The sequence below is a fragment of the Strigops habroptila genome, chromosome 1 (assembly GCF_004027225.2).
Source record: "Strigops habroptila isolate Jane chromosome 1, bStrHab1.2.pri, whole genome shotgun sequence".
NCBI lineage: Eukaryota > Metazoa > Chordata > Aves > Psittaciformes > Psittacidae > Strigops > Strigops habroptila.
The window spans coordinates 19303592-19319927 of NC_044277.2; the positions used below are offsets into that span (position 1 = coordinate 19303592).

Genomic DNA, 16336 nt, shown 5'->3' on the forward strand with positions numbered 1-16336 from the left:
TTTGTATGTGATTTATTTGTCCAGGTCAATTACAAGGACTTGCCTTTTGGGGGGCAAACCAGGGTCAAATATTGTCTTCCCTGAAGAACCTTTAAAGTCTTGTGGGAAGCCTGCCACATACTCTCCAGAGAAGCCCACCCTTCTTGGTATTTGACCTCCTTGACAAGGCACAAAAAGAATCATGGGGCTTACAGCAGGTAACAGGGTTTCAAAAAAACATTCAAAAGGAAGAGGCTATCATGACCTGCACAGAGGGTTCATAATGGTGACGCCATCCTTGCGGGGAGATTCTGTTCTGGTACTATAAATCGCTCAGTAAACCTCAGGAATCCAACGCACAAGAATCTCACTGTCTGACTGCAAATCTCCATTTCTTCAATCTTAATCTAAAATGCTTCCTAAAGCCTAACAAACAAAAACTTATGGTCAAGCTATAACTAAGTGCCAAACTTGGAAATTATTACTTTGAAAATCAGCTAAGCAAGGTTTATTTCTAACAGTAGCAATGTTTCAGATGACTGCCATATGTAATCACTTTGCAGTCTCTCACTGGTGTTTAACTAAGGGCAGCAGAGAAGAATCATAAAAAAAGGAGCACTACTGGAATCTGTAAGTGGTTCAAAGAAAACTTCATGGACACACTATTCAGTAATGAAAAAATTTGTCTTTCCAATTTTGGTAATTTGAAAAGAATATATATTTTTGAAAAATATGACTTGATTTTGGGAAAACTACCCGAATACTCCTTTTTCTTTAGATCAATAATGATAATAAAATAGAGAATACAGCAAAATGTTCCAAATCCTGGTTAATTGTGTTATGAACCCTTAAATTGTTTCCTTTAAACTCATCACTGGCTTAAAGCGTGCAAAATAAAATATTCTATTTCAAGCAAATGCCAGCTTCAAGAGTAACAGTTAACCAAGCAATCAAATCTGTCCAAGCATACCTGTTCAGTTATGCAGGCTCATATGTAGTTCCACAATAGACAAGCAAATAGGCAAGAGGTCATATTTTACTCTCAGCAACACGGACACTACTCCCATTGACGTCAAAAGGAATTGCACCTGTGGCTCAGATAACAGAATTTAACTCAATCTTTGCAGGCCATCCTTTCTTTGTAGTTTCCTCACTGTCAAAGATTTTATGATGTTAGTAATTTCATTTTGAATTTAAAGAAAAAAAAAATAATTACTATGCTTCCCCATAATCCCCCTTACACATTAAGGCTGAACCTTTCAAGTGTTTATTCCAGCAGTACTTCAGCTCAAAATACCAGAGGAGTATAGTAAGAAGTATAATACTCAGTAGGAGTATCTGTAGGGCAAAGCTCAAACATTATAGACTTTGGATCATGTAAATGTTTACCTATAGGAAGAAAAAACAAAACAAACCAAAACCAAAACCAAAACCATTTTGTATTTCATTGTACTTTCTATAAGATAACATTATAGAAGGGAAAGCCTCCCTTGTTTTCCTTTACATATATCATCGGTATTCATACAAATAACATGACCAGACATTAAAGAATTCAACCCATTACATTTTATTTTTTTCCTGAAAATGATTTCCGGCTAAAGGGATAGCAGTCAGCTTAATCACCACATGGAAAAACACAAAGTGGACACAATACTGCTCTCCTAAAATCAGTGACTCACCATTGCTCATGTTTATAAATCCGTAATATTTCTGTGTAATATATGAACAGGTTGTGATTGGAGGCAAATGGATAGAACCAAGCCAGACATACCAAATACAATACTCAACAAGTACACTAAAAGTTAGGATACTAAAATAATGACATCATTAGAAGCGTAATATTATATAATTAACTTGGGGAAGGATGCCAATATCATATAAATGCAGTGACACACAGCTCATTCTAGGAACCAGAATTTTATATATCTGTGTATCCTGGTAAGTGCATCCTTGTCTGTTCCCCAGCATCGTGCTGCAAGTGGTCCAACCAGGAGGAGATCCAGGTAGCTACATTCATACGCATTTTCCCATAAGTTTGCTGCAGCTAAGAAAGACCATGTATTTAGAGGTCAGGCTCAGGGACACCTGAAGCATCATGTTTTCAACTGCACTGGAGGACATGCAAAAAGCTTCACACTGCTTCTCTCCCAGAGGAACAGCATTTCCTCCCACCAATGTTTCAAAAAATAATGTCTTTCAACATACTTAGTTGAAGTTAGAGATTTGAAGTTAGAGATCTACATCCCTAGTTGAGAAGCTGAAAAGATTGCTCAGTAATTGCTACCATTTTTCTTTCTGTACTCAGGGAACAACAGGTCCTGTCCAAAGGACTTGGGAAGGAGGGAACAAGCAGAGCCCATACTCCAAGGTCTATTTAGAACTAGCTATGATTTTTGTGTTTCCTACTATTTTAAACAATATTTGCTTTAACAGTAAACAACTGTCTGAGAGCTTTAAGCACTCGTGGTCAGTTAGGCTTTATCTTATGAAAGGCATGAAGTTTTATTTTACTTCCACAAGAGTTAGATTGTATGAAGGAGGTATTAAAATTCCTTTTCCAGTATCAGGTCTGAAAGAACTCAATCATGTATATGTTACCTAAAACCAAACAAAAAATGGCATAAATTTGGCAAGAACAGATTTATTTGAATATTCAAATAACTTTTTGAATAATTCATCCATTTAAAAATCAGTTGCAGGGATACACTGCCAATAGAAATGGCATTGAAAGTGGACTTACTCTATGCAAATAAAAACCACAGCAGGTGAGTAAGGGCATTACATGAGAAAAGCTCTACAATCACTATCTGAATCACTGTTTTACTTAGTTAAAGCATTTTTAAGGGCCAAGATGAAGGATCTAGACTCATTTAATAACCTGTGGCCATGGTATCTTTTATCAGTAGAAGCTTTTGTAGCTTTCATTAGTTCTGAAAGACTTAATGCTTAATAGATTGAATAATTTATTGAATATAATTTATTGAATATAATTTATATTCAACTGAATATTGAATATAATTTATACTAGCCATTATTCAGGTTCCAAACTCTTTTTATACATGGATACTTTACCTTTTAGCATCCTTCACCTTATTTTTCATTATATTCTCTTATACTTTGCGTTTCACTAAGTGTTTTAGTGACTGGTAAGGAAAAAGGCGAAGCAAGATATGTGAGTGGAGTCCCGAAATCTCCCTTTTTCTTATTCTGAACACCACTACTAAATTCAGAAATCATTCAACAGACATTAGCTAATCACCATTACTCTGAAGGATTACATTATATAACAAGAGATGCACCAACTTGTATTAAGAAACATTTGACTTCAAACTACATGCTAAAATCAACAGGAATATACTATCTTACATACTCGAGCAAAACTCAGTAAAAGATACAGTAGGCAAACATTGTAGTCAGCTCAGCAGTGATTACCAACTCATGCTCCAAATTCACTATAAAATGAAAATCAATATTTCCACAAGTTCCTGCAACATAAAAGATAACCTTCATTGATTTTTCTAGACTTAGGCCTCACTGATAAAATCTAATATAAATTTTCAACCACGAGGATTTGGATCAGAGCAGGGGTGATAAGTCCTGCACATCTCTTAAGAGGTGGAGAATTTTTTTTTTTAAAGTGCACGTTCATACTATTTATAATTTGCCCTGTGCAAGTGAAAGCCTTTTCCACCAGCGCTATCAGGAATCTCTTCTAATTTTTATTACTGTGAGGCTAAAGCCTGTTCCAGATAATTTGGAAATTTCAGGGGAATTGTGATAGGGCTGATGGTGCAGCCCTGGCTGACTTGAGAAAAGAGCTAACCCGTAATAGCCTCCATGGCCGTGCTGATTAAATGTTGCCATAGATGAAAGGCCTGCCATTGCCGCAATAAATTAACCAATCACACAAATCCCAAGTCAGTGCTAATCCTTCCTTGATACTCTGATCCTCTGATCAGCTCAAGGAGGTAAAGAAACTGGCTTGTGACGCTTGGTGCTCTAACCCCTGGATTTCATGTACACAACGAGCTAATGATATCTTGCTGACCAGTTCAATGGGATGAACTTCTCTCACAACCCTTAGGGAACACTGTGGCCTTCTTTAAAAAAATTGACAAGCACATGGCAGGTTTTGTGTTTTATTACAACACTGCGGGAAAACTAACCAGCACTTGTTAACGACAATAAGCATCAAAATGACGCTTGCTACAAAGCATGCTGTATTTTACAAGTGCAAATGATGGATTAAACAGGAACCGAGACACTAAACCAAGAATGACTGTTCAAGTAATTGTGAGGAACCCATCCAGCTTTCGATAGGGAAGTTTGCTACTTCTCCTATCAGCACAATTTTTATCCTGTCCTTACATTTTGGGGAGGGAGAGCAGGAGGAAGGATGCATCCACATATCTGAGAGTGTAAGAGAGGAAGAGAGAGTCCCTTTACCTCTTACACACTCACTCAATTGTAGTGCTAGAGTGTGATTATAATCAGATTTAGACATAGACTCATTTAATCAATTAACAGAAGGCCTGAACACATGCAGCATTTTCTCATTAATTATGTGAATGCTGCCTTTCCAATACACTTTGTGAAATTGAGTCTGTGCAGTCTGCGTTAGTGTACTTCATAATTGGGGAAACTTTTCTTCTTTTTTTTCCTTCAGTAATTGGTTGCTAAAAGTAAGAAAGCTCTGGGGTTTGCCTCTAGGGCTTCCACACATAAGGAGTTTTGAAAGTACTTCATTATCTCTCCTGGTCAGTCCTGTGAAATTAAAACTGGTTTTCCATTTTTCTTTGAGGAAGTGGTTTGAAAGTAGGGTTCCTAGAAAATATGTGCATATGTGCGGTGCATGTAGGGGCGTGTGTGTCTGTGCTCATGCAAACATACACACATACATGTAAAATCAAGGAACTCTGGCTTGTCTAAGAGACTGCCATCACAGAAGTCAACACAAATGTGAAGCACATGGGATTTGACCACTATCAATTGTATTTAGGGATGACAAGTCTCCAGATCTAAGTGGGTTGCTCAACCTCTTCAAGAACAATTTATTTTTGCAAACTTACACAATCAAAATCAATCATACTTGAGTGATTTGCTATGTGGTTTGGGAAGGTGTCCAATTAGTCAGACTGGATACAATTTATAAAACCCAGTATGTAATTTGGAAGAGCCACAGCTACTAGAGAACCAAGTCACTGTCCTTTATTGCCTATTTTTGTTTCATACATGTCTTTATTCTTCCCTCTCTTGGGGTGATATAGATGCCCATGCAACATGAGCTCTGCTCCTGCCACCACATCCCTCTCCGTGACTTTCCCAGCTAACCTCTTCACACTGCTGGGCTTACAACAGTTAGCCCAGGAGCAAGTCTTGTGGGAATTAATTAGTAAGAATATTACACACAGACAGCCCCCTCCCTGCAAGCCACTGTGGGCCAGCATTTCCCAGTAACATAACTATCTCTGGCAAAAACTGCTTTCCAAGAAGAGCAGATGTTAGTGCAGTCCAGAAAGGTACTTAAAGTACATTTCATTCAATAGAACCACAGGGGTTGGAAGAAATTAAATAGGGCTCTTCTGTCAATTTTCATCCTTTTGATTTTACCTCTGATGCCTCATATTGGCTAATGTGTATCTACTTTAATGCTTCACTTATCCAAATTAACTATACTGCACACTTAATATTTTAACTTTTACTGGCTATCAGAGCAATACAGAAGATCATTCTTTATGATAAATCATTAAAATAATATGCTTTGAAAAGAATACCTTGTGGAAGTGACTTTTGCATACATGGAGATTGTTAGACTTGATACCCCATAGTAAAGCTTCAACTAAAATGATAAATAGTTTAATAATTTAATGAAGAAAAAAGACTGATTATTTATATGAATATTTGTATTGTCCTTCTGAGGAAGGACAAAAGCTGTCTTGTTCTTCAGAAAGACCCATACATGCTATCAGTTTCTATCCCTTGCTTCATAATGTAAATGTTTTATATTCCTAGAATAGCATTATGTTAAGAAAATGAGCCATTCCATCTTTGCTATTTAGGGGCTTCTCTTAGTATCCCCTGCCAACTAATGCAACAGCCTTGGACATATTTGATCCTCACTTTCGCCATACCCTGGATTTCCTAATACAACTCTAAACATAACCTTTTATTTGAGCAAAGTTGCACCATATTTTTGCATGAAGATCTCCATTTCTGCCTGCAGAAGTGAAAATGGAAAAAAATACACATACATCAGTGATTGCCCATATGAAGCTTCGGGCCCACAGATGGAGTCCATGCTCTGAAAACTTCAGTCACTGTCTAACAAAAACTCTATTCCTGCTTTTCTGCAAATAGCATGGATAGACTAGATTACAGTATCTTTAGAGAAGCTAAAATAGCATTCAGAAGGGAGATTTATAGTGCTACATTCATCTTTTCTCACAGAATCATAAAACTCACAGTACAGCAGGCACAGAATCCATTGCAATCAAATCACTAAAGAAGGCAGTAGGAAAGCGAGCTTGCTCAATTTTATTGGGAACAGAGAAAGTGGACTTCGTCCAAAGATTGATTCTTTTGTATTTCTGCTGGAATTTTTCTCTGGCTGTTAAAAAAAAATCAAAAAAGAATACCGTCTTTGTATTTCAAATAATCTCTAATATATGCTATCCTATACTATTATTATGGAAACTGAAAAAATTAAAAGACCCATAGATTGTCTTAATGTATATGTAAGTATATAAAAATAGACCTTACTATGTTCTTCTCTTCAGGTGACAATTTCACTGACTGCATTGTCTCTTTTGTCTGAATAATGGTCCCAAGCAAGTGGATGAATTTGTTGCAAGGAAAGCTGTCTTCATTTCTACTTCCTCCATTTCCATTATGTCCCTGTTTTGATAACTCTTCACTTACTGGGTGCGCAATGTTTTAAACTGTCGTTTCAAATGTGCTAATGTAAACTCCCATCACAGGCGTCTGCAGAGAGAGATGGGAAGTTCAGTCCCAGTGTCGGTGCTGTTTTAGGTGCAGTCTCATGGTGTTATTTGAAGGTCAATACTATGCTCGCAGTGACTTTACAAAGAAAGTGGGTCAGTTAGGCAGCTGCGTTACATAGCTAAACATGACTGGCTCTATCAGCAGAATTACCATTAAATAACAAGGGTAGGAATGCAAAAATACAAGTGTGCAAGAAGAAGCTGATTTAAAAGAAATAACTTGCACATTTCTGCGTGCAGGCTGTACGATCTTCTCACTCAAATTCTCTGTCAAAGAACAAAGTAATCAAATTTTAAGGTTTTTACTACAATAACCTTGGATCTCCTAGGGAATATTCAGTGAAATATGAGAGAGGTTTTAATACCTGGAAGCACAGCTGCATTATGGTGAGGTCAATTTAGGAGCACTATTGAGACTCTAGGCCATAATGACTCCATATGGAGCCGGACAGTAGCTAAGGTAATAAACTTTCACAGTGTGATTTCTTTGCTCAGTGCAATGCTAGCATAATTCAGCAGTTACTCATCTTTCATCCAATGGAGAGGGCTTTTTCCCCCTTTTTTTTTAAGGGCTACCATGTGCTTATTCTACCCTCCTCATCACAGAAGGTTTACAAATCCAAAGAAAACATTAACTGAATTCCAAATGAAAAACTCTGAATTTTATGGCAGTGTGAATGCTGTAGAAAAGAGAAATTCCTCAGTCCTCGACCCCTACACAAAGATGTTTCCGTTTGTCTTAGAAACTGGTGTTAAATGGATATTGGCCTTAGCTTCCAGAGTAATAATAAGACACTAAATGCATTTGAGGACAGAGAAATAAGAAATTGGGGACAGCTGCGGACAGCAGATTTGGGACACTGGTATCATGTATGTAACAAATCTTTATTAATAAGTACATTAAATCCCATATTTTTCATTTATAACCGCTGCATAATTTCCTGTTAACACTTCATGTAAATTCCAGATAAGGTAATAATTTTTTTTCAGAATTCTATTTCTGTTTCATTATATGTTCTACACTTTGCCCCACAGGTCAGTCGCATGATTGAAGTTTTATGCCTCATTAAAATTCCCCTAGTTAAAACATGGAGACAGAATTTTGGTAATTCCTTTTTCCACAACTACAATTAACCATTCCACTGGATTCCTGTATTACTGCAATCCAAGTTTAAAAATTATGGTATGGTGAGATGGTCAAGGGGTCTAAATGTCCTAAACATAAGGCTATTCTTATCTTTCTTTGCTCCAATGACTGAAAAAGCCTGCACCACCACCTCCCAGTTCGGTATTTCTAGCTAGCAGCTGCTATCAGAAACCTAAATAACAAAAATATGCAAACTTGCACACTAATTCCCTTTGGAGATAGATCTTGGCTGCAGCCCTGTCATAAATCAGAGAATTTCGATATGAAATGAGGCAAGCAGCTCTAATCATTTCTGCATTTCAAATTGGATCACTGGCTCAATCACTGGGCTTTTTTAAACTGCTTGCCTAAGAGCAAATGTGAGGCGGGAGATAATTCTGAAGAAATCTCTTCTTTTGTGGCCGTAGAACTCTTTTAACTGTTTCAAGACTGAAGGCCACATTTCAGTGATAATAACATAAATCTGCTGCGAGAGATATGGATCCTTAAAGACATCTTCCCTCTCTTTCAACTCATAGAATTCCATCAATATCTGCATATATTATATATATTAATATATGTGCATGTGCATATGGGTGTTTGTGTGCATAAAAAGAGCTAGAGAGAAAAGAAGACAGAAACATCTGACATCTACCCTCAGTATATTTTCCTTTACTATTTTCTCTTCTGACTTGACTCAGTGTGGGTTTCAACTGCTGCAACGACTGTGTAGTTAACTTTGTACACATATACCCAGGGCACTTTGGAAATTAATTATATGATGAAAAAAAAAAACTGAAAAGGAAATGAAGGGGGGAAATTTAAGCTATCGAGTATCAGTTTCAGGAGTGCAGTATACCTCACTTACCCATGGTTTGGCTCAGAACTAAGTCAAAAAGTAAAATCAAAAGGAAACAAAGGTCTTCAGTAATCATGTAAGACATCCAAAGGCCTCCTCCTTAGCCACCAAAGTCCTGAAATTCTCCTTTATTATACCATTGATTTTCTATTTTCATGCCTTATCTAAACTTCGAGAACAATACATCACAAAAATTACCCTTAAAGTCAATTACAGTGTAAACAGCACCCTCTTGACTCTCTATTTTTACACTCAGAGTATCCCCTCTTTTTCACCCAAACGACTCTACCGGCTTGTTGCAGTTTCAGTGTCCTCATTGCAGTGCTCTGAAATTGAATTTAACTCTATTATCAGCAGGCTTTTGTAATCTCATGTAAGCCTAACGGTGATCAGATGGAATTTTACAGTTAAGCTCCCTGCATTTTGAGGACTAATTTTAAATGTTTATCAAATTTTCGGTTTAGACAGTTAAAAAAAAAATGGTCACCTTACCAGGTGCTTTTTGTCTCCTATTTTCACCTTCTAATGCTTCATACTCTATTTTCCTCCTGGGATCTGGATATGTAATTTCTGTATACTTAATTTTCTGTTCCCTCTCCTACATTCCCTTCTTTTAATAAAATTTAACAAAAATTTAGTAAACTGCTTCATTCAATACCGATCCAGATTTTTTATGATTTTAGTATCACTGCACAGTATTAGTGGTGCAGACATAAAGCAAATAACACCGTCTGTGATTCTCTCATCTAACTTTGAATATATGCTGGTAGGTAAGAGCATCCCCAAACTCCCACGCTTAATTCTGTCCAAGTTTAAAAATATACATGTGTGTGTGTATATATATATACATATATATATGTACTTTTTTCAGGCACCTTGACAGCTGCAAGGGCCATATTGTTGGTGTTTCCCTAGTCTTCTTTCATGTACACATGAAAGGGAAATCTAAAGAACTCCAGTCAGGATTGCCAGAGATTACGCTGAGGAGTCCAGTTCACCAATAGATGTGTCCTTGCACCTCATGGCACATATACTGAAATCTGGAGCCAGCACATCCATGGAGCTCAAACGATGCCATGGGGTCCACTGTATCTCGTTCTTGGTGACAGATTTGGCTTATTTGAGTAAGTCTCCTAATTCATTCCCCTTCAATTGAATGAAGTTTGGAAGAAGCGTAAACCCAAAAGTGATCCAAGATCTCCCGAAATCCAAGCCTTTCAGCGCAGGAATGCTGGCTGTGGGGATACCCGGGATCAGTGCTCAGCAGCTGGACACGCCCTGCAGGACCTGCAACTTCAGGCTGTGAAGCAGCATACCTAAAGACCAAGCCCAGTAACACTAACAATCAGGCTGACATTACGCTTCTACTATTCTATTCAAAACAATACCTTCAATGTTAATACATCAAGCCTCATGGGGTCTGGCCCATTAAGTTTGAGGATTTGAATCTCATGAATGTGGAATCTGCATTGTTCTCAGCTGAGGTCACTTTGCTGTGCATGTAGGAACACGTGGGCTGCTTCAGCAGCTTACAAGTGTAACAGAATTGTCAAACTTGTATGGAGCTCACCTCTATTTCCTCTAAGTCTCAGGGCATGCAATCCCAAATCCTTGTGGTTCAATGGGGAGTTAAAGCCATACACTGAAGCTGTCTTAGGAGCAGAGTGGTTGATGTTTTCAAACTTAAACAGGGGAAGTTTAGATTGGATATAAGGAAGAAGTAAGTTCGTTACAGTAAGGGTGGTGAGGCACTGGAATGGGTTGCCCAAGGAAGTTGTGAATGCTCCATCCCTGGCGGTGTTCAAGGCCAGGTTGGACAGAGCCTTGGGTGACATGGTTTAGTGCGAGGTGTCCCTGCCCTTGGCAGGGGGGTTGGAACTAGATGATCTTAAGGTCCTTTCCAACCCTAACTATTCTATGATTCTATGATGCTACTTCTCTAACTTGTATAACCACCATTGATAAGAACTTTTACAATAACCTTGCCTTATTCCACCTGTCCCCCCACTATTTTTTCTGCGTGAAAAGTGCCCAAACTTCAAAGAGCAGCCCACACTATAAGAGAGCAGCCCTATACTAGGTCTGAAATTGCCCTCCAAAGTACAACATGCATCATGATTTAAGCGATTAAGGAGATGCCAGCAAAAATGCAACTGAGCAATCATTATTCTTTTAATGTATAAGGAGATGCCAGCAAAAATGCAACTGAGCAATCATTATTCTTTTAATGTATGTTATCATACTTGTCCCTCTCTTTGCATTGGTTTAAAAAGGCCTGGTGATTCATGTCACCTTTCTTCTAAAAATGTTGCACAAACAAACAGTTCACCATAAAGTTTTAATTTAGGTTAATTTTCTGATAGTATCTCTCTCTTCTTTGCTTACCTGTAAAATCAAAGTCCACTGTAAAAATTAAAATTCAATGCATATCACGTCAAAATGTTTAAATGTGACCTCGGGCTGCTTCTATACAACACTAAATGAAGGTATATTGTAACGGTTTATGGAAAACATCTGTTTTTATACAGATGTTTCTCATAACCACTGGCTGCTACAGAGCCGTAGACAGGTGTGCAGCGCTGCAGTATGCCACCAAGTTACACATTTTTTCTCTCTCTAGGGATAAACAATATTTTTTACTGGTTACCACGCTGCTGTTGTTTTCCTTGTCAGCACAGCAGAGTTGAACAGCTTCTTTAAGCCTAGGTGCACAGCAGCTTCTCCATAATTAAAATTCAATGTGATGTTACTAAAATCCTAACATTTATAAAATAATGAAGCATTTCAGGCTTCACAATCCTAAGTGTCAATCGAATAGCATAATAATAGAGGAGTTCAAATAAAAAACACATATGTACGGCATGGCACAGAAATGACCTCCTCTACACACAGACCTTTCGGTATGTGTAGGAATGGGATTTCCGTCAGGCATAGGACTCAGAGCCATTTTGGTGGGAATTTCCTACTTGGTGGGAAATTCAGGCTTTTTGATAGCTCCCTTTTTGATAGCTCCCTGACTTCACCTTTTCAATTGACATACTCAGAGTAAAGAAAAAAGTCACAAAAAATACAAGTAGCAGATACAGAGACCCTTTTTTTTTTTTTTTCCACTGGAGCACTGCAACACTGGGACATCACTACTCTGAGAGAAGATTTCAATTTTACTTTACCTCTTGTCTCTCAAACGTTCACCTCTCCCCTCCATGAAAGGAACAGAACCGTTCCACCTTCCAGGGCTTTCATGGCCCATTTCTATCCCCTTACACTTGCTGCTAAAAGTACAATATACAGATCAGCAATTCCTCTGCTGACCACAGACAGGGCAGCCATGATCTCACTTTGTACTTTGGAGAACTTACTGAGTAATTGTTCTCAGATGATCTACATCTCCTTTGAGTTTTGAGGGGTTTAATCTTGAAAGCTGCAAACCTGCTTTAAGATAAACTCCCACTTTACAATGAAATGTGTCTCAAATTCCAAAACCTCTCAAAATAAAAACACTTTTCCGAAGTGTTAATTAATTTCCAAAGACGAGTATATAACGAAGGCAAGAAAGATGGGTCATACCCTCAGTCTCAAGGCAACCAGAGTCATCTCAGCATCACCTACAAATTCCTACATGGCCATGGATGACAAGATGACCATCTCGACCAAAAACTATCATCTTCAACAACATCTTGTTTCCCTGTGCCCAGCTAGGTTAAGCTTTGACAACAGGACATTCACTTCTCAATAAAGACAAATGCCTCACAAGTGATCCAAATGCAAAGGAATAAAGTGCACTACTTTATACATGAAAAGCTGAAAGTATGATTCCAGCATCTTTATTTCCATTGAGTCTGAACAACAATAACTTTTCGTTTTCCTGCAGCTTCATTCACTCAGGCAAAAATGCAGTTAAGAGCTCCTGTACTAAGGAGATTCAATTAAAACAAGCACCGCTTTTTCCAGTTCAGATCAGAGGTAACGTATTTCTTTTAATGTGCTGTTCTGAATGGTGAGAAAGAGAATACTACTGTGTGATAAAAAAGATTTTTTTCCCTCATTCTGCTTTCCATCTCTGCTTCATTTTACACAGGAATCTTTTCTCTTTGCAATTTAGTGCAACATGTGTAAACATGGATTATACCACATCAGAAACCAAGTTAGCTATCTCAAGAGAATTTGTATCTCTGCTGTGTGTAAGTAAGCAGATTAATTCCTAGATCAGGCATTACCTAATGCATTTTCAATTCAATTTCTTCTTTTCTTTCTGCACACAAGATCAGGGAAGTGGGATTATTTTATTAATTTAACTAATATTTTGCATGTTTTCCCTGTTATCTTTCTTTCCTCCAAAAATTTTTGTTAGCTCCTAATGAGTGACTTAGTATGAGCAAGGATGTGTAAAAACAAGAGACCTAAGCCCTCAACACCTCACAGAGAAATAAATGGCATGGGGAGTGACAAACTTTTCCCCCCACTACACTACCAGGAATAAGGAATTCTAACATTTTAAACCCTGATCTGCAGCAGCACATCCTGCCTGGGGTAAGCTCAGTTACCGTACAAAATTTAGGAGAAGATTATTTATTCATTAACATTTATGCTGCTTTTATGGAAAATCTCAGAAGTAGCGCATGAGCCAGTTTGTTTTTATTACAGCAGTGCCTGCTAGCATTGTTTAAGGTAAGTCTGTCAACATACCACAAAAGCATGGGATTTACTGTATAAGATCAGTCCACTGGCCCATCAAGCCTGCTACCTTGCCTGTGGTAGTACCCATGTCTGATGCTTAAGCAGAAGATGGCACAGTAAGACCTTAATACACTCAACTAATTTTGTGTGATGTCAAACTTGGGCAGGGGCAGAGGCAAGACATTACTTCTTGCTCTCTGCAGTGTTCAACTAATGCTCAAGATACGAGCTGATTACATCCCTATAACTAGCAAAGTAATTGATAGTGATAAAAGTATACAGACCCTCTTCAAGTCAGATCTACGACTAGCCACAGCAATGGGTGTACTACCTTGAACAGGGAAACTAGCCACATATTTCTATTTTACACAAAATTACCATTCAGTCTTTTTTTCTTAAAATCAGCTCCAATGGCTACTTCCAGACAATGTATTCTAAATGACGTGTATTGGGTGGAACTTGAAATTAAGGAAGGGCAAGTCCTTGAGCATTGAAGGTGTCTTGAAGGCCAGTAAGAAAAAGGACAGAAAAATTAGAGAAAGCAAAAGGAAGCACAACTGGAAGAGAAGAGGGAACAAGAAGATATTGGACAGGTGAGAAGAAAGGCTAAGGGGCAAGTGCCAGAAACAGAAATAAGAGATAAATATCAGGAGATGGGGGAAGAAAAAGTGAAGAGTTAAGGGAATCCATGTAGATAGAAATGAACTGCATGGAGAGAGCAGTTGAGGTGTGGACAGATTAGCAAAAGGGAGGCAATCAAAGCCACCGACAGATCCTCACCTTTCCACAATGCTCCAGACTCTTCCTTGTTTTAAGACCCTCCAGTCCTGCATTACCAGGTGATCTCACACATCCATCAGAACACGAACAAGGTCTCAAATATGGCTGTTTCCAGGAAGCCATGGAACAGCAGAAATTGACAAACACATCACTAAATAATCAGCCAAACATGCCAATAAAAAAAAAAAAACCAAAAACAAAAAACCCCCATACAACAGACAAACAAAGGTTTAATATCAATGGCTGGAGTTGATGCAGATCTCAAAGCATCTGGAGAGAGTTTTTGACCTGAGTTCAGGATAGCAAGGACATTTATACATGTTATATCTGGTAGTTCTCCTGATTTCCTTCATTCAAACCAGAACTCATCTGTGCTAGCATTTGCACAAATGCAGCCATAATCTATAGTGCACGCTATGACATGCAAGGTGATCCTGTACTTAGCCTCAAACTCCCCTCTGCAGCAAAGAAAAAAAAAAACCCCACACCCAAAACCAACCAACCAACCAAAGGAGAACCCAGGGATTTTTTTCCTAAAATGAGTAATTTTTTTCCCCCAGACATTTGTGAAATTAGTTATTTTAGTTGTCACCCCTTTCAGAGAATGATGTTCATATCTAAAGTTAAAATTAATACAAATGACTGAAAAGGCACAGCCTCATTACAAAGGATTTATACACAAACCCTCTTATCAATACCAACCTCCTAGTTCTCAGACTCCTAAAGACAGAAATATGGAGCTACAAATAACATTCATTTCCCAATTACTATGCCAACCAGCTCTTTTTATTATAGACTGTATTTGCATTTGACTGACTGGCCTATTGGAAACACAGTGCTGGTAGACAATAATCAAGCATTTTCTCTTTTTCAAAGACATAATCCAGACTATGCACACCAGTGTGCTATCAATTGGTTTAATCATTCCTTTACACGATAAGGGATCCCACTCTTGCGAATCTGGATTTTTGTTAAATACCTTCATGCTCCAATTTTAACCCATCAGTTAAGAAATTACGGGAATTTGTTGCAGAGTAGGTGTTCACTTGTCTTCTGTAGGAGTCTACTGATTTTCTTCTATTTTTCATGGGTGGTGTATTTGAGAATTCATTCAAAGCACTGCTTTGTATTTGCATTTTCTTTACAGTTAGTATCTACATATAACATTCATAGAAAGTTTAGTCTTCTTTTTATCATGAGTTGTCTGCGAACAGATAGATTCCAACCTGCCTACTTTCAGTTCACAATTTTTACATGAAGATTTTATAAAAATTATTTAAATTCACAGGCTGCTCATGTAAAACTCTTTAGGTGTCTGCTCATCATGCCAGGGAATAACCCTGTAACACAGGTGTTTTTTTAACCTGTAGGAAACCTGAGACTCCCAGAGTGCTGTCAAGCAGGTCCATTAATCTCTTTGTACCTTGATCTCCCCTTTTAAAAATGGTGACCAAATTATTCTCTTCTCCGGTTCATTTTCTGTAAATTATTTTAGAAAGGGATTTCCTTGTTTTGCCATCTTGATTCAGACATTATAAGAACAACAGCATTATTATCTGTTTTGTGACATTTAATAGGCTAGTCTGAATACCAAGAACTTCTTGGGGCAGAAATCACAAGTCAAAAAGATCAAGTTACATCAAATAAACTCCTAGAACCCAAATAGTCACAAACAGTATTCTGCATTATTTATCCAGGTATAATTGTCTTTAATCTTCTCTTATTACATCTTATTTCAGTGACATTCACAACAAATTGTTTCACTAATCTACTGAAGGCCATGTTGTGGAAATGCACATGTGGGAGAACACCTATGCATTGTATACACAAGTATATGTATATACACCTATTTTCATATATACATACTGCAATGAAGTATCAGGATACTTTGGGATGCACGCAATTAAAGTTGGG

At 37.8% G+C, this 16336-nt stretch overlaps 1 protein-coding gene across 3 annotated transcripts in view; it reads right to left on the minus strand.

The window, feature by feature from the left end:
• The window catches only part of ZFPM2 (zinc finger protein, FOG family member 2), a 311861-nt gene that overhangs the window by 126503 nt on the left and 169022 nt on the right, over positions 1 to 16336 (minus strand). The gene's annotated exons all lie outside the window — the stretch shown is intronic.